Raw genomic sequence first — 25,708 nt, 5'->3', positions numbered from 1 at the left:
GTTCTATTTGGTAGTCATTAGTGCATGATGTCAGCCAGCTCTAGCCACAGAGGCTTCCTCTGGGAACTTATCATGTGGACGTAATGAAGTGTTAAGAGACTTGCCCAGGTCACAAAGAAAGCCCTGGATCATTAGGAAAGTTGGAGCGCCACTCAGCTGTGAAAGGCCAGGTCAGGGGCGACCTTCACACTGCACCCTGGGAAGGGGCAGGCAAATCCAACTTACACTTTACACAGGTTCAAAAGGAAATCAGACTGACTAAGCTGGAAAGGGAACTAATTATTTTAAAAATGTTGTCACTGTTGTTGGAATTTGAAGTCAAAATTGTATTCCAAGCTAGATGACAAGCAGTTGAAATATTAACTGAGGGAAATGGTTTTGGCACTTCAAGAAAAACCCTTGTAATTAATCTTCACTGGTAATCTCCTCAGGGTAACCATTAAGAATTAGAAACATGCTCTGTCAGCCCGTCCAGAGTCTAGGCGTGGGGATGACAGGAGTGTATTTTTTGGGTACTGCCAAAGCCCCAAGACTAAGTGGTATGTTTTGTATACAGCAAGTGTATAATCAGTGTAGTTTGTTACTGCTCTGCAGTGATAGTAGGACATAAAATCCTGGACTTAAGGCAAGCACAGAACAGAAGGGTGTCCTGGAGCACAGCCATTCCCTTTTCCAATTGCCTCCCTTTGTTGAGAGACGATCCGGGTGGAGAGTGAGCTTGGGTCTGGCAGGGTGAGCCGCACACCGGCCCTTCACGCTGGGCCTTCCCCTGCTTCCAAAACAACAGACAGTGCTCAGAGCAAAATGATTCAGACAGCCTAAGATGGTAACCTTGTACCATCCGCCAGGGCAAGGCAACTACTATTTTGCAAAGTTCATGCTGAGCATTATTCTTAGCACAGAGACTTCAAGTCGCTATGTGTACAGATAATACAGTTTCCAACTCTCCACTCCTGTCCACATACCCCCGTGTGAACCAGCACCGTTCTACTCACCAGCCACCTACCCTCTCAGAGGACTAACAGGCTTAGACGTAGAATTTTATTCCATGACTCTAATCTAAACTTTACCATTTAATCCTCTTTAAAGTATACAGTTCAGTGACATTAAGGGCATGTATCAGCTATTTAATCAAAGTGCCGTTCCACATTTCGGGGAATGTACTGTTATCAGCATTTTTACCAAAGAGAGGGTACAGAAGAGCAAGAACAACCTTATTAGTTAAAGGGTTCTCTCAGCAACTTTGTGAAACACTCTGTTGGTATGGGAAATAGAATTTACTGACCAAGATGAAAATATTGTCTTAGCAATAGCCACTGTTCTTGGAATTCTTTTCTCACAACAGAATTAGATAGCCTGGCTAATAACTTAACACAGGTCACAGTCCCCTAAGGCAAGTTGACTCTTCACAGTTGGCAAGAGTGGACACAGATCTGCTGACTCTTGAGCCTTGTGGAAGATTCTAGAATATGTGTAACTACAGCTGATCAAGGACCATCTCACTTCTGTGTGACCCTGACAGTAAAGACCCAGATTCATCCCCCTCTTTCCTCTCATCTGGGAAGACAACGGCATCCTTTCCCTCTCACTTGGTAAGGTCCCATCGGTCCCTCAAGCTCCATTTCAAACACTCATCTCCGAAAAGTGGGAGAAAGATGGTGTCAGCAGTAAGACACTGTGTGTCTGAGGAATTAAGGAGTCAAATGAAGAAGAGGCCACAAAGGATTGAAATGTGTTTTTATTTTGTTTTAAATTTCTAAACAGGAGACCCCAAATATATATGATGATGGAAGGGATAATTGTCTTCCATGAATAAGACGAAGCTTATAGAGAAACATGATAGAGATGTGATATCATGTTTTTCAAACCTGGTCCATTTTCCCACCCAGAGTGATGTCCCTGATGGGACTCATCCAGTTTCTCCTTGAACACACACAGAGATGAACTTTTTCAAGGTCATCTGTCTCCCTTCACTGTCCCTTGGGGACATCAAGTGACCCAGGTCCAGGGAAGGATGTGGTACTGGTCTGCCAGAGCTGTCATAACAAAATACTATAGGTTGGAGGCACTTAACCCACACAAACTTACTTTCTCACAGTTTTGGAGGCTGGAAGCCCAAGATCAAGGAGTTAGTAGGCTTGATTTCTAGATGCCTCTCTTCTTGGCTTGCCGATGCCACTCTCTTGCTGCTTGCTTACATGGTTATCCCTCTGGGCATGCCCACCCCTGCTCTCTCTTGCTCTTCCTATGGCATTAGTCATATTGGATTAGGGCGCCACCCCAGTGGCCTAATTTTATCACCTCTTGAATGACCGTATTTGACTGGGAGCTCCTGAATGGCAAGAATCCTGCCTTCTTCCTCTTGGGCTGCCAGCTTCTAGCAGGGTACCTGGTACTAGTAAGCACTCAAGTCTCAAATGAACCCCAAGAAAGTTAACTGAGATGCATCTCTTTATTCTTTGGGCTCTTCTCTTGGAAGACAAAGCAGGATTAGACTAAAAAGATGGGAGATGAAAAGATGCTCAACATCACTCATTATCAGAGAAATGCAAATCAAAACCAAAATGAGGTACCATTACACGCCAGTCAGGATGGCTGCTATCCAAAAGTCTACAAGCAATAAATGCTGGAGAGGGTGTGGAGAAAAGGGAACCCTCTTACACTGTTGGTGGGAATGCAAACTAGTACAGCCGCTATGGAGAACAGTGTGGAGATTTCTTAAAAAACTGGAATTAGAACTGCCATATGACCCAGCAATCCCACTTCTGGGCACACACACCGAGGAAACTAGATTTGAAATAGACATGTGCATCCCAATGTTCATCGCAGCACTGTTTATAATAGCAACCTAGATGCCCATCAGCAGACAAATGGATAAGGAAGCTGTGGTACATATACACCATGGAATATTACTCAGCCATTAAAAGGAATTCATTTGAATCAGTTCTAATGAGATGGATGAAACTGGAGCCTATTATACAGAGTGAAGTAAGCCAGAAAGATAAACACCAATACAGTATACTAACGCATATATATGGAATTTAGAAAGATGGTAACGATAACCCTATATGCAAAACAGAAAAAGAGACACAGATATACAGAACAGACTTTTGGACTCTGTGGGAGAAGGCGAGGGTGGGATGTTTTGAGAGAACAGCATCGAAACATGTATATTATCTATGGTGAAACAGATCACCAGCCCAGACTAGATGCATGAGACAAGTGCTCGGGCCTGGTGCACTGGGAAGACCCAGAGGAATCGGGTGGAAAGGGAGGTGGGAGGGGGGATCGGGATGGGGAACACATGTAAATCCATGGCTGATTCATGTCAATGTATGACAGAGGCCACTGCAGCGTTGTGGAGTGGTTGGCCTCCAACTAATGGAGATAGATGAAAAAAAAAAAAAGAAAAAGAAAAAAAAAAGTTTGACACTAAGAAAAAAAAAAAGATGGGAGAGATGTGAGAGAACAGCCTCACGGGGGCGCCTACGCTCATCAGTACTCCTGCTGCTTTGGAAGCGAGATGCTTCTCCACGTGATTGCCCACCTGATGCCTTCAGGTGGGTCTTAGGTGCATGGTGTCTTTTGAGATTTCATACTAATCTCATTAATGCAATATAAGTAATGATATATATATAACATATATAATAATATATATATCTCATTAATGCATACTTATCTCAGTGACACAATGAGTTTTTATTACAGTTGAAGGACATTCTTATTGGAAATAGGTGCTGATTATACTGTGATTTCTTATTTCTCAATGGCTGGTGGCAGATAATTGCAGCTATATGCTAAAGCCAACAGATTCTCTCTACATGCTTTAGTGAGCTGCTCTTTCTAGTCTGTGTAGACAAATGATATTTATTTACAACCTTCAGGCCGGTTATTATATCCTAGATTACTTATATTCAATGACATATCCTTGTTTATTATTATTTCTTTGATCTTCTCATTTAAAGATATTTACAAACTCTTGGGTGTAATACGTTTTTATTTAGCAGCAGCTTTGTCCTGGTTGAACACATTGCTCAGTTTCACCCATCACTGACTGCTCAGTGACTGGAGACTGCATCTGGCTTCCTTGTTTCTTGTATTGTACATTACTTCTTAATGTCACAAATGTCTTATGTGGTGGGCACTTATATTCTGTCTGTGCTTCTGGCTTGATGTTCCTTCCTTTATTTCAAGTTGCTATTAATTTGGAAGGTCAGTTGTTAAAAGTACATCTACCTCCATAAAATAAATATTTCAATGATTGTGTTATTTTCCTGTCCAGCACCAATTTTTGCATTTGGACCTACTTAGATGAATGTGGAGGATAAAGATTGTCTTTATTTGGAAAAATATAGGGGTGATTACTCTCCTTGGCCTTTGAATATCACACATCTGAGGATAACGGATTAAACCTGTAGAATGGAGAAAAAGACACAAGTACAGTCACAAACTGTATTGTTGATTCAAAGCTGTAAGAAATTATGTTAATGATCAAAAGAAAGACTGACAGTCATGGGAAAATGGCACCTATTATTTATGCATAATAGGACAGTTTCAGTATTATATCCTGTGTGGCTTGTGGTTCATAGATCACACTGCCTAATCCCTGGAGCCACAAAGGACATCTGTGAATCCACTGTTTGGCTCCTAAGCTAGAGCCACAGGTAAAGAGACCATTTGTTGATGGACAGATCATTACACAAATTCAGTTCAGTTGCTCAGTCATGTCCGACTCTTTGCAACCCCATGGACTGCAGCACGCCAGGCTACCCTGTCCATCACCAACTCCCAGAGCTTGCTCAAACTCGTGTCCATAAAGTCAGTGATGCCATCAAACCATCTCATCCTCTGTTGTCCCCTTCTCCTCCTGCCTTCACTCTTTCCCAGAATCAGGGTATTTTCCAATGAGTCAGTTCTTTGCATCAGGTGGCCAAAGTATTGGAGCTTCAGCTGCAGCATCAGTCCTTCCTAAGAATATTCAGGACTGATTTCCTTCAGGATTGACTGTTTTGATCTCCTTACAGTCCAAGGGACTCTCAAGAGTTTTCTCCAACACCACAGTTCAAAAGCATCAATTTTTCTACACTCAGCTTTCTTTATAGTCCAACTCTCACATCCATACATGATTACTGGAAAAACCACAGCTTTGACTAAACAGACCTTTATCGGCCAAGTAATGTCTCTGCTTTTTAATATGCTGTCTAGGTTGGTCATAGCTTTTCTTCCAAAGAGCAAGCGTCTTTTAATTTCATGGCTGCTGTCACCATCTGCAGTGATGTTGCAGCCCAAGAAAATAAAGTCTGTCACTGTTTCCATTGTTTCCCCATCTATTTGCTATGAAGTGATGGCACTGGATGCCATGATCTCTGTTTTTGAATGTTGGGTTTTAAGCTAGCTTTTTCACTCTCCTCTTTCCCCTTCATCAAGAGGCTCTTTAATTCTTCTTCACTTTCTGCCATAAGGCATCTGCATATATGAGGTTATTGGCATTTCTCCCCACAATCTTGATTCCAGCTTGTGCTTCATCCAGCCTGGCATTTCGCATGATGGACTCTGCATAGAAGTTAAATAAGCAAGATCACAGTATACAGCCTTGACACATTCCTTTCCCAATTTGGAACCAGCCCATTGTTCCATGTCTGGTTCTAACTGTTGCTTCTTGACCTGCATACAGATTTCTCAGGAAGCAGATAGGTGGTCTGGTATTCCCATCTTTTGAAGAATTTTCCACAGTTTTTTTGTGATCCACACAGTCAAAGGCTTTAGTGTAGTCAATGAAGTAGATATTTTTCTGGAACTCTCTTGCTTTTTCTATGATCCAGTGGATGTTGGCAATTTGATCTCTGGTTCCTCTGCCTTTTCTAAATCCAGCTATACCATATGGAAGTTCTCGGTTCATGTACTGTTGAAGCCTGGCTTGGAGAATTTTGAGCATAACTTTGCTAGCATGTGAGATGAGTGCAATGGTACGGTAGTTTGAATATTCTTTGGCACCACCTTTCTTTGGGATTGGAACGAAAACTGACCTTTTCCAGTCCTGTGGCCACTGCTGAGTTTTCCAAATTTGTTGTCATATTGAGTGCATCACTTTAACAGCATCATCTTTTAGGATTTGGAATAGCTCAGCTGGAATTCCATCACCTCCAATAGCTTTGTTCTCAGTGATGCTCCCTAAGGCCCACTTGTGAAATTTACTCTCATGTAGAGAAAGTTTAATGTTGGGGTATCCAAAAATGACAGTAATTCCCATAAACACTTTATGAGATTAAAAAAATGAGACAAACCTCACACTGGGTATGAAAATAAAATAATTATGAAAAATAAAAGGAGTCACAAGCTGTCAAAGTTATAGCAGTGAAATACTTTTGTCAAAGGAATAGGAAATGCTTGATAGAAATATTAGAAAAGATCATAAGTAATCTTACTTTAGGGAATAATTAATGATGACCAATGTTTTATAACATACAACTAAGTAGGGTTAGAATGATTATTTGAAACTGCTTCTCCATAGGGAACCTACCTATCAAACTTTCAGAAAATACTCTGCACAATACGTTGCTAATCTCTTTTCTAGACTTGTGCATTTCTGACTTTTTATACCTTTATCTACCATATAAAATACGGGTGCAAAATATGTATACTTTTCTTAGAACTGATAACATGATAGTTTTCATATGGGAAGGGTGATTTTGCAAAATTTGGAACCCTGTTGCATTTATTTAGCTGTTGGCATAGGTGAGATATATGGTTGATGGTGGGGAGGGTGTCATTGAAAGAAAGGATAGAGACTCTCTGCCTGCAATCTCCTTGTTGAATTTTGTTTTGGTTATATAACTGAGTATTGACATTCAAACCCTGTGTTCCTAAAACTGGCTGTGGATTACCAGGCTCCTGTGAGGAGTTTTTTGTGGGGCCCAGAACTTTGCTGTGATAGTTAAATGATGGCAACAATACCATTAACCCATGAAGCCTGTAAGAAACTTGTGGCGCCCCCTCATGGACAGATACATAGGTTCTCCCACTCTGTCCTTTAGGTGATGATTTGGGGACATTTTCAAAGAGGGATAGGCTGCCAAGATTAAGCCTTCCAGTGAGTTACCTCACTCTTAAGAAATTTCAGCAAGTTATTGAGCAATTTCATTTTTTTAACAAGGAAAGTTTCAATTCTCTATTCCTAGGCTGTTACATGTTACTTGGCAGCATCATTTTTTTGCTTAGACTCAAGAGTGCTGTCACTACTGGTGACAGGCTGAGCTGAGCGGCAGCCTGGAGTGATAGTGCACACATAGATCTAACCAATTTGGCTTCAGGGCCTACAAAATATTTCACTGACATGAGTTTTCCAAGAGAAGCCAATATTCAGATTAACTGAATACCTGAAAAGATCTGTGCATCACCTAGCATCCTTCCGGTTGGCACTGGAGGTTGGGGAGGTGACCAGATGGCCGTATTGTGCAAAGCATTTATGTTCTTCTCCGATGACCAGCTTGCCTCTGGGCTCCTGGGAGCAGTTTCCACTGGAATGGAGCAGAGAGAATCATAATTATGTCTCAGCCCTAGTTCATCACCCAATAGGGGCCTATATTTCTCCATGTGCCCTTATAAATCTTTTAGCTAAATCAGGACTCAAATGTAAAACCCAGTTCCCAAGGGAACTTTTTAATATAAACTAAAGTCTGGTTTAGGCTGATTTTTTTTTTTTAGGCTGATTTTTTTTAACCTTTGTGAAAAGTATTTACTCATGATAGTTCCAGATTTAGTACAAAGTCTTACTTATTTTTCATGACACTAAAAACAAAAACTCCAAATGAATGAAAAGCAGAAACATCCCTCGAACACTGTACAACATATAGATAACATTCATTTAAATTATGAAAATACAGTTTAGAAGCTGGTAGAATATTCAGAGGAAGCATAATATTTTGGACAATGCTGCCATTGCTATTTTGCTTGGTTTTACTTTTCAACTAAATAATGTTTTTATCTTCTTATAGTAGAGCCCCATAAAGGGATAAAGTAGTGGAAATATGACAAACTTACCCTTTCTGTTTTTTCAAATCTAGTTGTTTTTACATCCTGTGATAATCATAGAACCTCATCCTGGTTCTAGAGGGTTAAGCACAGGTTAAATCCTGAGTAAGTAGTTTTCTAGAGTAATCTCCTAAGAAGCACTATTCTGAGCATCCTTGAAAGAGGAGATTCTGTCTGGTCAGCACTCCGGGAGCCAAGTACTCTTTTAAAATCTGGATTTGTTGATGCTACATGTCAAAATCCAGACAGAGTGATAAATTACTCATAAATGAAAAGAGAGGCAATTATTGCAGTGATGGTCACTGGCTATGATCTTGGTAACTCCAGTTCTATAGCTTTTCTTTTAGCTACAGGTATTTTTTATCCTGAACATCTGATTCCCAGTTTGAACCTGTGAATAAGTTACTGGAAGCTATTAGGAAAAAAATTATGCTGTCTGAAAATGAACCTTGGTGTTTTTTAGAATCCTTCGAAGAAATAATAGAAAACCCAGGGACCACTAAATGCCCTGTGAACTGCTGGGAAAAAAATAGCTTATATTTTCTGGAGGAAAAGTGACTCTCTGTATTTATGTAATCATTTCAGTTATGATTCTGCTTATTAGCTATAAACCCCAGAAGTCACGAGGTTAATAGGAACCTTTCCAAAGACACACACATTAAACTTGGGGAATAAGGTCATACATTTGTAGAATTCAGGGTTTATTGGGACGGGTATCTGTCTCACATTAGAGATTTTGCAGGGAACACTGGCTCCTGGCACACACTCTCTTGGCATCTGTATTCCTTTTGTCTGCATCAAGTTCTGCTTGTTCCTCAAACCATCAGAAGCTATTTAAGTCGAAAGGGGTGGATGCCTCCTATACCTGGAATCATGCAAGCAGTAAGACATGTGTTCTACTTACCCAGTTAAGAGAGGGCTTCAACAGGAAGGCTTGTCGTATTAGTGATACTTCTTTATATTTTAGTACATTACTTACATTGGAGTCATTTTTGAGTTTTTCGTTGACTTGCTTTGAATTTCTATCTTTTTTATTAAATTCAGTTCAAAATTTCTTTGTTGTTTTCAGTATGTGCTGAGTACCATGTGCAAATGCTATAGAGGGTGCTGTAAATAAAACAGAAGAAATACAGTAAAATAATTAGCATATGAAAAATTTCAATCTCATGAGTAATTGGCAAATATCGAAGTAATACTTTTCACCCCATCAAATGATCCAAGATTAAGAAAAAAAGAAAGTCGGTGTGATGATGAAGCCAGGGCATTTTTTTCTGCTCTACTGGTAGTGAGTGTTGTAAGAGAGATACAAACCACAAGCCCCCTGGGAAGGATCACAGTTGGAAACATCAGGGAAAGTTTCTGGAAGGATTTTGGAAGAGAAATGGAATTTAAACAGATGGAGGATGGAAATGAATGCAGGGCACAGGGCTTGATGAAGGTTGGTGTTTTTCATTTCCAAAATGGAAATTTTTCTATCTTGAAACATGAGCTCTAGCTCATTTATTTTAATGTTTTCATAGTATTCCAATGGACGAATACGTAATTTATGCACCCGTTCTCCTACTGATGGACAATTAAACTGCTTCCAAATTGCTGTTGTCACAAACAAAGCTATCATGACCATCTTAGTTTCTATTATCTCTTGTGCGCTGAGAAGATTTTTTGCAGGACGTGTACTGGGGGAGAGGATTGCTGAGGCTTGAGATGCACTAGACAGTCCAAATCGCCCTCTAAGTGTCTATGCCAACTGAAACTCCCACCAGCAACGTTGGAGGGCTCCAGCTTTCCTTCACCCTTGCGTTTAGTATATTTAAAAAATATTTATTTATTTATTTGGCTGCATTGGCTTGCGGGACCTTGGTTACTGCTTTTGGGATCTTCCTGGCGGCATGCAGGAACTTTCTTTCTTTTTAGTTGCGGCATGTGGGATCTAGGTCCCTGGACAGAGATCAAACCTGGGCCCCCTGCACTGGAAGCATGGAATCTTAGTCACTGGACCACCAGGGAAGTCTCTACATTTAGTACTGACAGGCATATGTTTTTCCTGATTTAATGGATGTGAGTGAGCATTGTATTAATTTTTTCAATCCTCTGATTACAAGTGAGGGTCAACATTTATTTTGTATATTTATGGGCTGTTCAGATTTCTTCTTGAGTCTATTACACATTTCCCCCTATTTTTGTCTTTTCTATTTCTTTAGTTCACTTATAGATCTTCTTTATATTTTATTCTGGATGTCATTCATGTTTTTAACAAAATCAATGCAATTAACTGCAAGCATTTTCACTTTCTCTGGGTCTTGTCTTTTAAATTTTTATTATTGTCTCATTTCATTTAGAAGTAATTTTAATGTAGGCAAAGTTATACTTTTTATGTTTTGTATTTTCTATGGCTTGTTTAAGAAATCCTTTCTTACCATACTTCATAAGTGTGTATCCTAACATTATGTCTAGAAGTTTTGTTTTTCACAGTTTCTAAATGACCTGAAATTGATTTTTATATATAATTTGAGACTGGGTTATAATATTTTTTTTCAACTCTCCAAGTCCATAAATAATTCTTCTCATATTTTATTTTTATGTGTTTACCACATACCAGGCAACCTTATATGGACTTGAGCGAGCAGACATTGTGAGCAAATCATCTCGGTGGCAAAATGTGCCCAGGTGTCTCCCCGGGACACAGGATTCCAGAAGCAGCTAAGAAGTGGCAACTGCAGATCTGATTGAGTTTGAATTCAAGCTCTCTCCCTTATAAACAAGGCAGGGTACAAAGAATGTCAACAAAATGAATCAGTTTGAAAAAAGTTGGTCTTGAAATAAATAGAACTGGATAGAAGTTTGGGATAGAAATCCGAACTGTCCATATGAATTCGAAATGATTGGAAGAACTGGACTCTGAGGCTTTCACTGGACTCTAAGGATACTGGAGTGAAATGAAGAGGACCCTTCATTACACCCATCTCAAGAGCCTGGACTAAATAAATGGAACAAAACAGTATTAGTGAGGTGTAAGTTTCATGAAAACCATTTATTCTTGGGAAAAGAGCTGTCAGCATATAACCCCAGGGCTCGGCCATTCAACCCCATTCCCACCTGGCTGTCCCTTGTGTCTCCTCTTGAAAGAGGCCAGGCTGCTCAGCACTCACTTTTCTCGAACACACTCTGCCTGGGGTGGCCACATGGCTCAGTGCTGACCTGGGATGCAGGTGCCCAACTTGCCTTCCCAGGCAAAGAGACCAAGCTGCTGGGGCAGAAGGTCGGTAGCCCTCATGCCTTGCTTCCTGTAAACTGGACGTGGCGTCTGGAAGTGCAGGGGCTGCCTTGTGACCCTGAGCACAGAGACTTCTGGCATTCTGAGCTCCTCTGCCAGCCTGGTGTTCCTATCTTTAGATTCTAAGTGGCCAGAGACTAAGTAAACCCATATCTGTGTAAAGGCCTTGTAGTGAAAGTTTTTATTTTTTACATTCATGTATAGCTAAACATCAGAGAAGGCAATGGCACCCCACTCCAGTACTCTTGCCTGGAAACTCCCATGGACAGAGGAGCCTGGTAGGCTGCAGCCCATGGGGTCGCTAAGAGTCGGACACGACTGAGTGGCTTCACTTTCACGCATTGGAGAAGGAAATGGCAACCCACTCATGTTCCTGCCTGGAGAATCCCAGGGATGGGGGAGCCTGGTGGGCTGCCATCTATGGGGTCGCACAGAGTTGGACATGACTGAAGCGACTTAGCAGCAGCAGCAGCATAGCTAAACATATGTCTGATACAGCTTTGATAACTCATTCATTCATTCACTTATTCATTTTTTCATTCAATATTGGTTATCACTGAAAACTTATGGTAATGGGTGTGTGTTAATGAGGTTAGAGAGAATCCAACAGACGAAGGGAAAAGACAAGATGTCACATATTTCTTGTGTTCCCAGAATTTAACTTCTAGTAGGAGGAATAAAATATAATGGACTGAAAGGCAGTTTATGATTGGTGTGTGCCCCATGTGCCAACAATTGGTCCCAAGTTTTCATCAGATGATCCTTCTACAAGCATCTGGGATTCACTGTGGTGGCTTGGGTACCACACGGACAAATTTTTGTTCTAAGAGCATATGTCATGTGCTGGTAAAGTCACATTATCAATAGTCACAGGACTGGTTTTAGCATGGGATGTCCAATCATGTATTTTCTGCTACAAAACAATCCATAAAAAGTTTCTTTTGGAGCCCTAAGACATTTGGTTCAAGGGGCACAAGCATTCCAATCCACCTATTGCGGACACTGGATGGTCTCTGTTCTGTTGGCATGGCTTTGAAAGAGACAAGCATTCTGTTATCATTCTGGGTCACCATCCCGTGCCGCCACACAGGAGACCAGGAGCTGGAGAAAGCACTTTTACAACCAGGGGTCAGAGTTAGGATGTAAACTCCTGGCAGCTTGCTGTTTTGCATCTTGGTATCCCTCATCATAAATAATTCCTTGTTTGCATGTTTCATGGGATCAAAGCATGTTTGCTCTTTCTGACTGCATGTAGTTTTATTTTCTGGCCATAATTGAACTTAGAATATACAAAGTTATCATCTGACTTCTTGCATTACTGACCAGTCGCTAGGTTTAGATTTTGCAGTAAACACTTAATCCATTTTCTGGTTGCCTCACCCAGATGACTGAATTCCCAGCAAAGAGAGGTCAGACCACCTGCCTTTCCACAGAGTGTCCTTTGGTTCATTTCAGATCAAGCACTGAAGACAGGGTAGCAGGGAAAGAGGCATGGTTAAAGGCATGTAAGAACCTCCAGGAGGATCTTACAATTGGGGGAGCACTTAGAATCGGCAGTCCTCCTCAGATTTCACAGTGTTCCTGTGAGGCTGGTATTAAGGGCTTTGCGGTGATCCTGATCATGGCCTTGAATGTGTGGCTCATGACTCAGGCTGTGCTATGGTCTACCCCTGGCACTGTATGTCTGACCAGGCATAGGACAAGGCTGTAGAAGAAGCAATTGAAAGTATCAGGGTGCAGGGTTGAGGTTAGGGGAGGTTTGCCAACTCATTTCTATGGCACTGAAATGTCTTCCCTTGGAAAATCCTGCAACTAAGATTTCCATGCCATACTCTGCTAGGCTTCTCATACCAAAATGGTTTAACTGCGGGGATAGGATGCTATGAGGCTTGAGGCTTTGATCTCTAGCTTTTGGAAACACATTTTGGGATGATGTGGTTTTAGCCTATTTGGCTTTTCCACCTTTTTTTAAAGAAAAAAATGCCATGTTTGTAAGATTGAAAGCTGGTGATAAAGACTGTTAGTCCATATAAAGTCATTTAAACTGTTTTTGTTTTTTTCAGAGATTGCTGAGTCCATCTGTGACTGCCTCAGTGCAGCTTTCCTTGATATAAACAGAGGCTTTAAAAAAACTGGATGAATGCCAGTTTTGGTTAGCATTAGAATTGGCTCATGTTGAAGTTCACGTTGACCTCAAAGTGAAAGTTTATCTTTTGAGGTCATTTTGACCGTGGGAAGGTTAGATATTGTAAATTTCCACGAAGTGTCTTGGTTGACTGGATTTTCTTCTCCCTGATGTTCGAGAGAAAATCCCCACAACCAGAAGGCTTGCTTCCTCAGCTGAAGTGGTGGTCCATCTGCAGAATTGCTGGCTGTATGATCCCAAGATCAGTCTCTGTAGCATCCAGTCCTAGGCTAGGAATTTATTGTGTTAGCTGTTTTAGAAGTGTTGTTCCTGAGGTGCCAAGGGGGTCAAGCAGCTGAACTAAATCAACAGGAAATGAGGTTGGTGGTGTGGCGATGCAGTGGATGTGAGATGGGGGCAGGTCCTAGGATTCCTGATTCGAATCCACAAATCCATGGAAAGCTGGCCTCGTCAGCTTGTCCAGCGCTCCTGGGGCTGCTCTGTGAGAATCTGAGACTGAGGACCAGTCAGGATGGCGAGGGAGGCAAAGCTGGTCTTTTCTCAAGCCACCCCTTGTCTTTCAAAGTCTTATTAAAATATGAAAAAGTAATCCCTACATTTTTGTATTGCTCTTCATCCTGTTTGTGATGCCAACTGTCTCGCTGGTCACACTGCACGCACTGTTCACTGAACCCAGGGTCGGTGAGGCACGGGCCAAGAGGTTGGAAGGAGACTTGAGGAGCCGCAGGAACTGCAGAGATGTGTTCCCTCCTGGCAGACACGGCGGCAGTAACACAGCCTCTCTCCTGCTGACGCAGCGGCCGCAGCATCACCATGCTATAGTAATAACAGAGCCACGATGCCACTCCAGCGTAGCCCGATGCCCCAGCAGCCAGGGCCTTGTGGTGGAGCTCTTACAGACCGGCGGCACACAGCGCCTGGGGGCTGGCGAGTACCTCGGACACGCATGCGCCGTGCGGGAAGTGCGCTCAACCGCTACAGAGGCATATTCACAACACGTGGGGCGAGGGCGCGACGCTGTGGGGCGAGGCAGCCTGACGGCGCCATCTTGGCTCATTTCCTCTTTCCCTAAAACTTTACTCTAAGACTTGGTTCAGTCATCTTCCATGGCTTCTCCACTGACCCGTTCTTTAGTAATCTTCTCTCTTTACAGTATTTCTAGTCTCTCCTTTTCTGATGGGTCTTCCCTTCTGTTTACAAACAGGTTCAAGTCCTTTCTATATTAAGAAAAAGACCTTTTTTCTGCATCCCCCACTGTCCTTTTTTTCTTTCACAGTTTAGCTTCTTGAAAGAGTTGTCTATGCTTTTTTTTTGTATTTAAAAAAATGGAGATATATTTAACATCACATTGTATAAATTAAATGGTGTATATATTGATTTGATGCATTTATATTTTGCAAAATGATTGCCATTCTGGTGTTAGCTTCTATGCTTATTTTCCACTTCTTTATCGTTAATTCATGTTAAAGCCCACTCTAGTCCTTGCCTAGAGGGTTTCACTTAACTGTCTGTCAAAAGTCACCATGATATCCTAATTATCAAGTTGAGTAGATTCAGTTTTGGATCTCCTTATTTGCCTTCTCTATGACATTTAACAATGGCACCTCACTCCAGTAGTCTTGCCTAGAAAATCCCCCCCAGAGGAGCCTGGTAGGCTGCAGTCCATGGGGTCACTAAGAGTCAGACATGACTGAGCGACTTCACTTTCACTTTTCACTTTCATGCATTGGAGAAGGAAATGGCAACCCACTCCAGTATTCTTGTCTGGAGAATCCCAGGGATGGGGGAGCCTGGTGGGCTGCCGTCTATGGGGTCGCACAGAGTCAGACACGACTGAAGCGACTTAGCAGCAGCAGCATGACATTTAACAGTCTTTTTTTTTTTTTTTTTGAGGGTTGTGGTTCATGTAGATAAATTATAAATTATAGCATTTAAGGTGTGTGCTGTGTGCTAAGTTGCTTCAACTCTTGTCTGACTCTTTGTGACCCTGTGGACTGAAGCCCTCCAAGCTCCTCTGTCCATGGAATTCTCCAGGCAAGAATACTGGAGTGAGTTGCCATGCCTTCCTCCAGGGGATCTTCCTGACCCAGGGGTTGAACCTGCGTCTCTTAAGTCTCCTGCATTGGTAAGTGAGTTCTTTATCACTAGTGCCACCTGGAAAGCCCATAAATTACAATATTTAAAGTAATGTTTAGTATCATTTTCTGTTTATCTTCATTCATTAGCAAGCATATTAACTGAAGTTAAGTTACTAAGTCTTAGTTTTACAAATATAATTAATAGATTTTATTTTTTAGAGCAGTTTTGGCTTACAGAAAAATTGAGTGGAAAGTACAGAGAGAGTTCCCATATACCTGTTCTTTCTCCTCTCACAGTTTTCACATCTTGCATTAGTGTTGTGTATTTGTCACAACTGAGAAGTCAATATTGATATTGAAGTGCATAGCTTACATTAAGGCTTGCTCTTTGTGTTGTAGATTTGTATGGGTTTTTTTTTTTGAAGAGATACCTACTTTTTAATTAAATATACATATGGTATTATCATGAAACACTTTAACATATATAACATTGATTTGATACATTTGTATATGGTAATAGCACCCTATCATGTCACATAATTGTCATTTCTTTTTTGTGATGGAAATTATTAAGATCTAGTCTCTTACCACTTTTTATGACTATAATAAAATATTTTTGTCTATATTTACTATATTGTGCAACAGATTTCAGCACTTAATTATCTATTAGTTGCAAGTTTGTGGGGCTTCCCTGGTGGCTCAGATGGTAAAGAATCCACCTGCCAATTCAGTAAACACAAGAGATGCGGGTTTGATCCCTCGGTTGGGAAGATCCCCTGGAGAAGGGAATGACTACCCATTCCAGTATTATTGACTGGGAAGTCCAGTGGACAGAGGAGCCTGGCGGGCTACAGTCCATGGGATCTCAAAGAGTCAGACTCGACTGAGTGATTAACTCAAGTATGTACCCTTAAACAACTTAACTCCTTTTCTCTCAGTCCCTGTCCCTTGGTAACTACCATTTGATTCTGTTTTATGAGTTTGGCTTTTTCAGATCCACATGTAAGTTATACAGTATTTGTTTTCCTTAATCTGACATCTCACTTAGCATTGATAACTGTACAATGTTACATACCCACTATTACGGTACCACACAGAGCAGTTTCACTGCCCAAAGATCTGTGTTCCACCTGTTGATCCCTCCTGCAATCCCCAGACCCTGGCAATGATTAATCTTTTTTACTGTCCCCATAATTTTGCCTTTTTTCAGAATGTTATATGCTTTTGAGTCACACAGGATGAGCATTTTCTGGTTGGCTTCTTTCACTTAGCAACATGGATTTAAGTTTCCTCCATGTCTTTCTGTGGCTTAATGAGTCTTTTCTGTGTTATCACTCAGCAGCATTCCATGTGTGGGTGTGCTCAGTCTGTCTGACCACGCTCCTGTTGCAGGACACTGTGGTTGTTTCACATTCTGGCAGTTGTGAATACAGTTGCTAACACCCATGTGCAAGTTTTCTGCTCAATGAATTGGATCATGGTCCCTCAGTTTTGAAAACCTGTCCTCCCCGCCTGCCATGGCGCCCTTCTCCTTTGATCGTCTCTGGTTCCGCTTTGCTGTTGTTGCTGCTGCATGCCTGTTTCCCCAGGGTTCTGTGTCGGACCCTCTTCTCTTTTCAGTATCTCACACATGTTTCCTGCACGATCTCATTCACTCCCAGGACCTCAGTCATCACCTCCCTGTTGTGCCCTAAACTTGCATGTCCATTGTAGGTCTTTCTTTTGAAACCTGGACCTGTGTGTGCATTTCCCTTCTTGAATGTCTCCTGCAGGGAGCTGTGGGCAACACCCCAGAGAAGAAGGCCATCCAGTTCTGGGGACCGTTTCTCATGTGGAAGGAAATACATACCTGAGCACCAAGACTTTTCTATCATATTTCCTCTAGTGCAGGCTTTTTCAGCCTCAGCCTTGTTGACATTTTGGATCAGGTAATTTTTCAGTCTGAGAGGCCGCCTGTGTTTTGTAGGCTGTTTAGCAGCATCTCTGTCCTCTACCCACTCGATGCCGGTAGCACCCCCTGCCCCTCCAAGTTGTGACAATCAAAAATGTCTCCAGAAGTTATCAACTACTTCTCCAATGGATGACGCTTTCACTGCTCTGTCTTTGCTCACATTTCTGTGGCTTTCTTCATTGCCTTTCCTCAGAGTGAAGTTGCTACTTACTTTTTAAGGCTGGGCCCACCTCGTCTGGGGGCTTTCTTGATGGCTGAGATGGTAAAAAATCTGCCTGCAATGCAGCAGACCTGCGTTTGATCCCTGGGTTGGGAAGATCCCCTGGAGAAGGGAATGGCACCCGACTCCAGTATTCTTGCCTGGAGAATTCCACGGACAGAGGAGCCTGGCAGGCTACAGTCCATGGGGTCGCAAAGAGTCAGACACAACTGAATGACTAACATGCACACACTACCTCATTTACAAAAAGGTTTTCTCATGTCCCTTTCCCTTCCTTTCTCTGTAGAATGCCCTCTTCCTGGTGCCCTGCTGGCCTCCCATGGGCAGGTGCTTGCTTGCTTACCCACGTGAGCGCTCCTCTGCACAGTGAGCTGACGGGATTGACATCATGCTTGGGTCTTTGAATCCTTGGCACTTTCACGGTGTGTGGCAATTCATGTGCCCAATTAATACTGTCAAATAAATGAACCATAACGGCCCCTCCTGGTCAAAATCCTGTAAGATGAATTCTCATAACACTATATATATTGCCTTCAAAGCACTTGTTACAGTTTCAATTTTTCTTCTTTAAAATGTGATTATTAAATTAATGTCTTTCCCCCTCACTAGGCAAAACTTTTGAGGGCAGAAGCCATGGTTGTTTTGGTCATCACTGAATCAAGCAGTGCTTGGCACTTCATAGGGGCTCAGAACATATTTGTAGAGTGAATATATGATCTCTGAAAAGAGTAGTGTTGGAAGGTTCTATCTGGGCTTATTAACAACCACAACAACTACAACTAATGTTAGTTTAAAAAATATTTTCACTGGTATTATTCTCACTTAACAGTCACAAAAACCCTGGTAAAAAGGTACTGTTTCTATATTACAGATGAGAAAACTGGGGAAGATTGGAAAAATTAAACAACTTAAGGTCTCATATGCTATGATCATTGTATTACAAATTTTAGGCCCCATTATTTGTCATCCATACAACCAGATTTGGGGTGACGAGTAAGTGCTTTAATGGCATATTAAGTAAAAGAGTAACTATGTGATTGGTCTGTATTTTTTGCGTACTGGTTCAGAGAACAAGCGTGTTTACATCTAGATGAGAAAACATTGCTGAAATTCATATTAACTGCTCATGCCCCCTACCAGCCCTGGAGTAACACAAACATTGTCTTTAATTTGTATTCCAGAGGCAGCCAGACAGAGTCAATACAGGGAGTTTTATAGGTCCAGTGGTTGCAAATACCAAATGGGAGAAGCATTTTGATGTTTGAAAAATAAAACACTTTCTCTGTATTAACATTAATATGAATAATTGACCATCTGAATGAGATAAAGGAAACTTGATGGAACCAAGATTAATACTCTTCATGCCATTTTTTCTTACCACCAGAAACATGGGGATTATAACCTTTATCCCCACTAATATAGAAATAGTGGAAATAACGGGATTTACAAGTCTGAGAGACTATTATGGGTAAATTATTAATATATCCCTGAAATCAAGTAGAGAAATGAGTACATTATGAGCTTGAATGCTATAGAGCTCTTGCAAAACACTGAAATTCCCAGGCCGCATCTAAATGTCCCTGACTAATCATCCCAGACTTTTTACTCAAGAATGATGTGTTAAGCCTTGAAAATGTATGTACATAGAAAAGGTAAAAACAGATGACAAATTTGTACTAATGCCCTTTAGAAGATGTATTAGAAATGAGAATGCATTCTTCATGGGGTGGATAATCATTACTACCAAGTAACACTGCTTGCATCACCATGCCGGTTCAATGGAGGCATTCACCAGTTACTGGTTGAATAAAACAGTGACTCTATCCTATCGTATGCATGTCTGACTAGAGAAAAATTTCACAGGCCATTACTTGGAATAGCCTCTATTCCAAGTAATGTGTCCTGGGGTGTACAGGAGGTTGTCTTGATGATACGAATGCATCATCTATACTGCATCACTTTACATGTGACAGAGGAAGAATGGTATCAGGGGGCATGGGGGAAGACATGTGGGATTCCAGTGGAACTTTCTTGACATTTGGCCCACCTTTGAGACAAATGGAAAGACTGAAGGTAAACGAGAGTGAAGGGAGGTGATTCTAATGATAACAATCTGGAAACAGGAGGTATTGATCTTTGGGGTACTGATCATTGATTGAGTTTTTGGTGAAATCCTTATCAAGAAATGACCTTGCAGCTGAAAGCTATAATGTTGGGGAATTATACAACCACTGATAAGAGCCTGTGAGATTTGCTTTATGTGAATGCATGTGTCTATTAGTTAGGAGGAGCTATTGTCACTCTAGCAAGGCAACCATTTCTTGTTCTTGAGTCAAGAATATAGTGGAAACCCAAGGGAATTTCTCCTTAGCCAGAAGAGACTTTTATGTTGTCTGTTGTGAACTTGTTTTCACACTTTTGACCACCCACAGGTGAATCCAAGACAACTACAGATAAGTTTCATAGACTGGAAAACCAGAATGAGTTTGTGTACATTTCAATTTAAAAGCTCCTTTTTAAGGGAATTAACATTGTGATGTTGGAAGGTGTTAGTTAAATCACAGAACATTTGTAAGATCTATTATGTGTGAGATAATCGCATGTAAATATTTGGTAGAAGTAAAGCAAAATGGACCCAGTGGTGGGAATGAACCCAATGAGGAGAAGCCATGTTTCACTTTTCTAAGCATCATCAACAGAGCTGCTTATTCTCTGAGTTTGGAAGAGATCCAGTGGGATTTAGTTTTATGAGGTTTAATGTAAAGGTGTTGTATTTCATGAGATGAAATCATAACACAGTGGGTTGCAAGAATTTTGAGAGATTATTTTTTCACAGTGTTGGCAAGCACCATCCTCTAGAGAATTTTGTGTCTAAAAGAGAAATGCAGATCTTCTTTCACAGGATTGAAATGATAACTAATCTTTAATCCTTTTTGGATGGCCAGGGTTCGACTGGTTAGGCTGATTTAAAATGTATGTAGCAGGTCTGGCCTCTCCAATCAACCTTTTTGAATCTATGACTTCCAATGCATCCTAAAATTTTAAGGTACATGGACAATGAATTTTGGGGGCCCCACTTCTAACTCATGATTAAGAATTTTTATATTATTTACAGCACATTCTTTACCTTTAGGCTTTGCACACAGTTTGAGTCTCTATGACTTTTGACAATCGAAATGAACATTTGGCCAAGTAAAAGCAGAATGCTATTAAGCTCCCTCTCAGGTTTCTTTCCTCTCCTGCAATTATTATGTTTTCAGCTGAGAAAAGTTCTCTGTCTCCATTTTAGAGAGAAAGCTGAGCCGTTCCCCTCACTTAGGTTTGACCTTTTTTTTACTTTGTTCTGGAACACATATAACTGTCCTTAGCTAAAAATCTCTTCTTTTGTGACCATTTCATCTCCAATTTCCTTGCAAGGCAACATCTTGGACCAGGTTTTTCATGAATGGCAAGAGAGAAACAAGACACTGTTGGGGGGGAAATCTGGTGCCTCTTCTGATTTCCTGATTTCGGTGTGTGTGGAGGGAGTTTTTGTTCTCCGTAGCTGAGAGACTTCTTGAAATGTGCATGGTTTAGGCAAGAGTGTTTTGGAAGTGCAATTAATTCAGCATGGGCATCTAGCAGAAGTCACATATGCCCCATTCTGTGCAGCTCTTTTCCCAGGGAGATTTCTTCCTCACTTGTTTCAGAAATAATAAATGCAATCTTAAGACTTTAAAAACGTTCTGCAGCGGCCTGCATATCACCTGTAATGATACAAAACTGCGCATTAGCACAGATGTGTTTGTATCAAATCGTGTGGGTGATGAACCTCATGTGAGCCTCCAGTGACTTATCACGGCCACACGGATGGAATTAGTGTTATGAAGGAAGGGAGGGGAGGTTTTGAGTTATTACCATCAAGGAACAAATGTTACATTCCTTATCTTTCTCAAATGCTTTCCTGCAAATGCATATCTGTGCAGGCTGTCATCCGGAGAGAGGCCTGCTGAGGGAGGTTACCGCGGGGCCGTGATCAACCCGAGGGGCAGGCTCATCTGCAGGTGGGGGCTATCCCCCACCACCTGTTTCCCAGGCTTGTCCGCTCACCTGAGGAGGGTGTTCACTGTGGTGATTCCTGCAGACTCATCAAATCGGAGCCTGGGAAATGGATGGCTGATGGCTCTCATCAGGCAAGTCTGGGAACTACTCACCTCTTATAACTAGGATGGACATTGTAAATGGGGTGGGTTTTGTGGCTCGATGTGTGTGGAGTTGGGGGAGTCGGGATGGTAAACAGCAGTCAGAGGGACCATCCTGCCTCTGTTGAAACTATGCTGGAGGAACTTGTCTTCCTGTTTCTTGAAGCTCTCTGTCATGCCTCACCCTGTATTTCTCTCACAGTTGGTCCAAGAAAAACCTTTGTCTTTCCTAAGGAACTTTTATTTTTTTCTATCAGGATTTTCCTACTGAATTCCCTCTTTTCTTCCCTTCCCAAGTCTCAGTTGCAAGGAAATGTGATGCTGGTTCTATGCTTGGTCATGGTTACTGTATCCATTGCAATGATTGGCCTTCAGATTTCCTCTTGCTACTGTCATGTTACCTTCGTTTTCATCCCTATTTTGAGGGATTTTAAGATATTTGTTTTATAAGTGACCTCTAATCTTTTTTTCCCTGAAAAACAGCAGAATATGAATATACTAAATGGAACTACTAATTACCAGTTGGACTGCAAGGAGATCCAATCAGTCTATCCTAAAGGAGATCAGTCTTGGGTGTTCACTGGAAGGACTGATGTTGAAGCTGAAACTCCAACACTTTGGCCACCTGATGCGAAGAGCTGACTCATTGGAAAAACCCCTGATGCTGGGAAAGATTGAAGGCAGGAGGAGAAGGGGACGACAGAGGATGAGATGGTTGGATGACATCACCAACTCAATGGACATGGGTTTGGGTGGACTCCAGGAGTTGGTGATGGACAGGGAGGCCTGGTGTGCTCTGGTTCATGGGGTCGCAAAGAGCTGGACACGACTGAGCGACTGAACTGAACTGAATGAGGGGAAGAAAGATGATGATTTAAATAGTTCCCTATTTAAACCACTTTCCTTTGAACTCTGATTGCAATTCTGACATTACCACACAGATAACGCATTTCATGGGTTTCATCCCCATTCCTACAAACAATAAGGTGGGTTAGTGAGAGAACCATAGAGGCCAAGGCCCATTGTGGATATTCAGGAGAACATATGCTGCATTAATTGACGGACTTTGCTTATGCAGATAAGAGCTCTCTAAAGACCTCTTATTCATAATTCACAGATATGGGTTTGACTAGAAATATGGTACATGGCACTTCTACTTCTTTTGTTTTCAAATTAAAATAAAAGTGCATCAAGATGATACACGAAACAGGAAACACAAAGTAGATAGAGCAGTTCTAACGTAAGGTGAGTCCCCACCTCACCCCTCCCAGCAACAGTCCCTATCAGAGGCAGCTTTCAGTTTTGTGGGCGGCTACCTTGATGATTCACCATCTGAACCCATCTTCTTGTACTCTGTGCAGTTTTGGAATTTCATGATGCTGTCTTAGCCCACTTACGTTTTCTGTGTGTACTCCATGGGCCCTTAACAATCAGAATATGCCCTTTCTTCAGTTTGGGGTATTTGATTATTATTTCTCTAATTTCCTGCTCTCCATGTTCTCTATTTAGGAAATCCTACAGGATTCCTCTTAGTGCCTTACTCATTTTTCCTTTTGCTGTTTTGGGACTAGATTGTCTTTTTCCTTGAGGGTAAACACTGGCTGCCCTGTCACTGGGAGCCGGGTAGGTGGAACAGCTTTCCCCCTCATAGATGCCCGCCCAGTTCCTTGTTTTCAGCTCCATTTCCCAGACCTGTCCCCCAGCCTCCCTGACATCCTCTCTAGGTTTTGGTGGGAAGACCCTCCCCCAACCGCAGCCTCATCTTGCGTGTCCCTGGGGCTGTGGCTCTTCTGTTTCTCTCATCAGATGGCCTCAGCCTTCTCTTTTTCAAAATGTGTTTACGGGTTAATTCCTATATAGACTCCTTTACATTCACTAGGGCCTTGGTGTATTAGGCAGAGTGGGTTACACTGCGCTCTAATAACAAACAAACCCTGACATCTCTGTGGCTTAATGTTACCAAGGTGTATTTCTGCTTATTCCAAGTCTAGTTGGGTGCTCCTGTTGGGCGTATCTTCTGGTCGGCTGTCCTCCAAACTGAGTCCTTCACCTCCAGCCATACAGGCAGGAAGAGACGGATAGCTAGAGGTAGAAAGTTTTATAGAGAGGCCTCGAAGTGTGGTATCATCTCGGCCAATGTGAAGTGGCTGGATGCATGAGGAAAAGCTGAGAAATGAGGTTTAGCTGTGTGACGAAGGCTAGGAGAACTGGATATGATGGCCTGGATCAGTTTCTATTACATTCTGTCAGCACAAAAGGCAGGTGTGTGTGTGTGTGCATGAGTGTATGTTCAATTTATTGTCTTGAACTAGGATTACTTTCTTTTAACTGATTTTCCCCCCAGTGAGAATCAGAAGGCTATCTTTCAAGAAGTAGGCAAGGATGAACCTGGTGAGCAGACTTCTCCAGACATTTTTTGATTTCTAGATTTATTAGCCTGAAAATAGATATAGCTTATAGATGATTTCTTTTAAAGTATACTTAAAAGGTCTATAAATAGAATACCTATTCATCATGGATAATATCAATTAAAAAGGAGCAATCACTATTAGCTTCATCTCTCAGAGAAAACAGTGCTAACGTTTTAATGTATTTCCTTCCATTTCTTCTATGCATAATACATGTATAAATAAACTTTTCTTTCTGTTTTACCATTCTATTAAGTGTATATATCATATTTCTCTAAAGTGTTCTTTTTATTGGATCTTTGGATTTGTCAAACATTTTGCTCTTATAAGCATTGCTGCTATAAACTTTAAAAATCTTATTTTTTTCTGTATTTAGAATTTTCCCTTAGAAATATAATTACTTATTAGACAGTATAACTTCTTATGGCTATTAGATATGTTTTACAAAATTGCTTTCTAAAAGAATTTCTTAATTTACTCTAGCACAACACTGAGTATTATGGTTTTGTTCCTCTAATTTTGTGCAAAAACTATGTTAATTTCATTGAACCATTAACTATGTAGAGAGAGATCTCTTTTTGTGACCAATTACATTTCCTATTTTTATATTGTTTATTCATATAACTTTTACATTTTCCTATTGAAAATCACTGATTTTTAAAAAAAATGAGTTTTCTATATATTAAACCTAGTATTCTTTCACTAACTAAATTTAGCCTGTATTAGAGGCTTGTTTGAAAACACATCGACTTGGTTTCAATTAACCAAGAATTGATGGCACTTTGTTTTCTCTCCTTTGCTTTTTTATTGTAATGGAGGAATAAGCTGTGAACTCACTTTAGGGAACTTACAGTTTCTCTGTTCTCTTTCAAGAGGTTTCAGGCAAGAGATAGCTTAGAAAGTTTGCTTAACAATTTTGCTTATAGCTAGAGAAGTGAGTGGAGAGTATAGTTTAACGAGGGAAGATAAGGCAGTTTTAGGGTTGAGCCATGGTGTGTGTGCACGTGTTGGGGACAAGCAAAGTAGCTGGCAGAGCATAAAAGGAGAATCTTTTTAGATATTTAGAAGTGAAATGGCTGGGGGATGGAGGAGGGGAAAGGCTGTGCTGGGCCAGATCAGAAGATTGGGAAGCTGGGTTTGAAGGAATGACCACGAGAGTTTATTGCAGACAGAGGCTGGCAGAGGTCTGCCACAATCAGAGCTTCAGCTAAAACCAAACAAAAGATTTAATGATTGTTAAATTCATTAAGGAAAAGCACAACCTTGTCAGTCATTTGCACTTCAGTCTCAATGAACTAATAATAATGACTGGTCCCGATTACTTCCTGAGAACAGACTCTGAGAGGAAGGAGGGAACAAGCTCACAGCCCCTGGGCTCTGGTGATCAGGAGAGGATGACGATAAGAAAAAGGCAGAAAA

General features: G+C 41.3%; 2 protein-coding genes across 3 annotated transcripts in view; both read left to right on the top strand.

Annotated features, from left to right (window-relative positions):
• The window catches only part of TLR2 (toll like receptor 2), a 136,031-nt gene extending 124,999 nt beyond the window's left edge, over nt 1-11,032 (top strand). Inside the window, exons 1-2 of one of the 2 annotated variants that reach the window (XR_006272392.1) lie at nt 6,089-9,469; nt 10,631-11,032. The gene's annotated coding sequence lies outside the window, so the exon portion shown is untranslated. Of the gene's footprint in view, nt 1-6,088; nt 9,470-10,630 lie in introns of those variants that run through there. The other variant, XR_006272393.1, reaches the window with a different exon arrangement.
• LOC122451399 overlaps nt 1-25,708 on the top strand; it is a 245,581-nt gene that overhangs the window by 11,785 nt on the left and 208,088 nt on the right. The gene's annotated exons all lie outside the window — the stretch shown is intronic.

This window comes from Cervus canadensis, chromosome 1, assembly GCF_019320065.1.
Source record: "Cervus canadensis isolate Bull #8, Minnesota chromosome 1, ASM1932006v1, whole genome shotgun sequence".
Lineage (NCBI taxonomy): Eukaryota > Metazoa > Chordata > Mammalia > Artiodactyla > Cervidae > Cervus > Cervus canadensis.
Note: the sequence above shows the minus strand (reverse complement) of the source record. Positions and strands in the feature narration are given on the sequence as shown.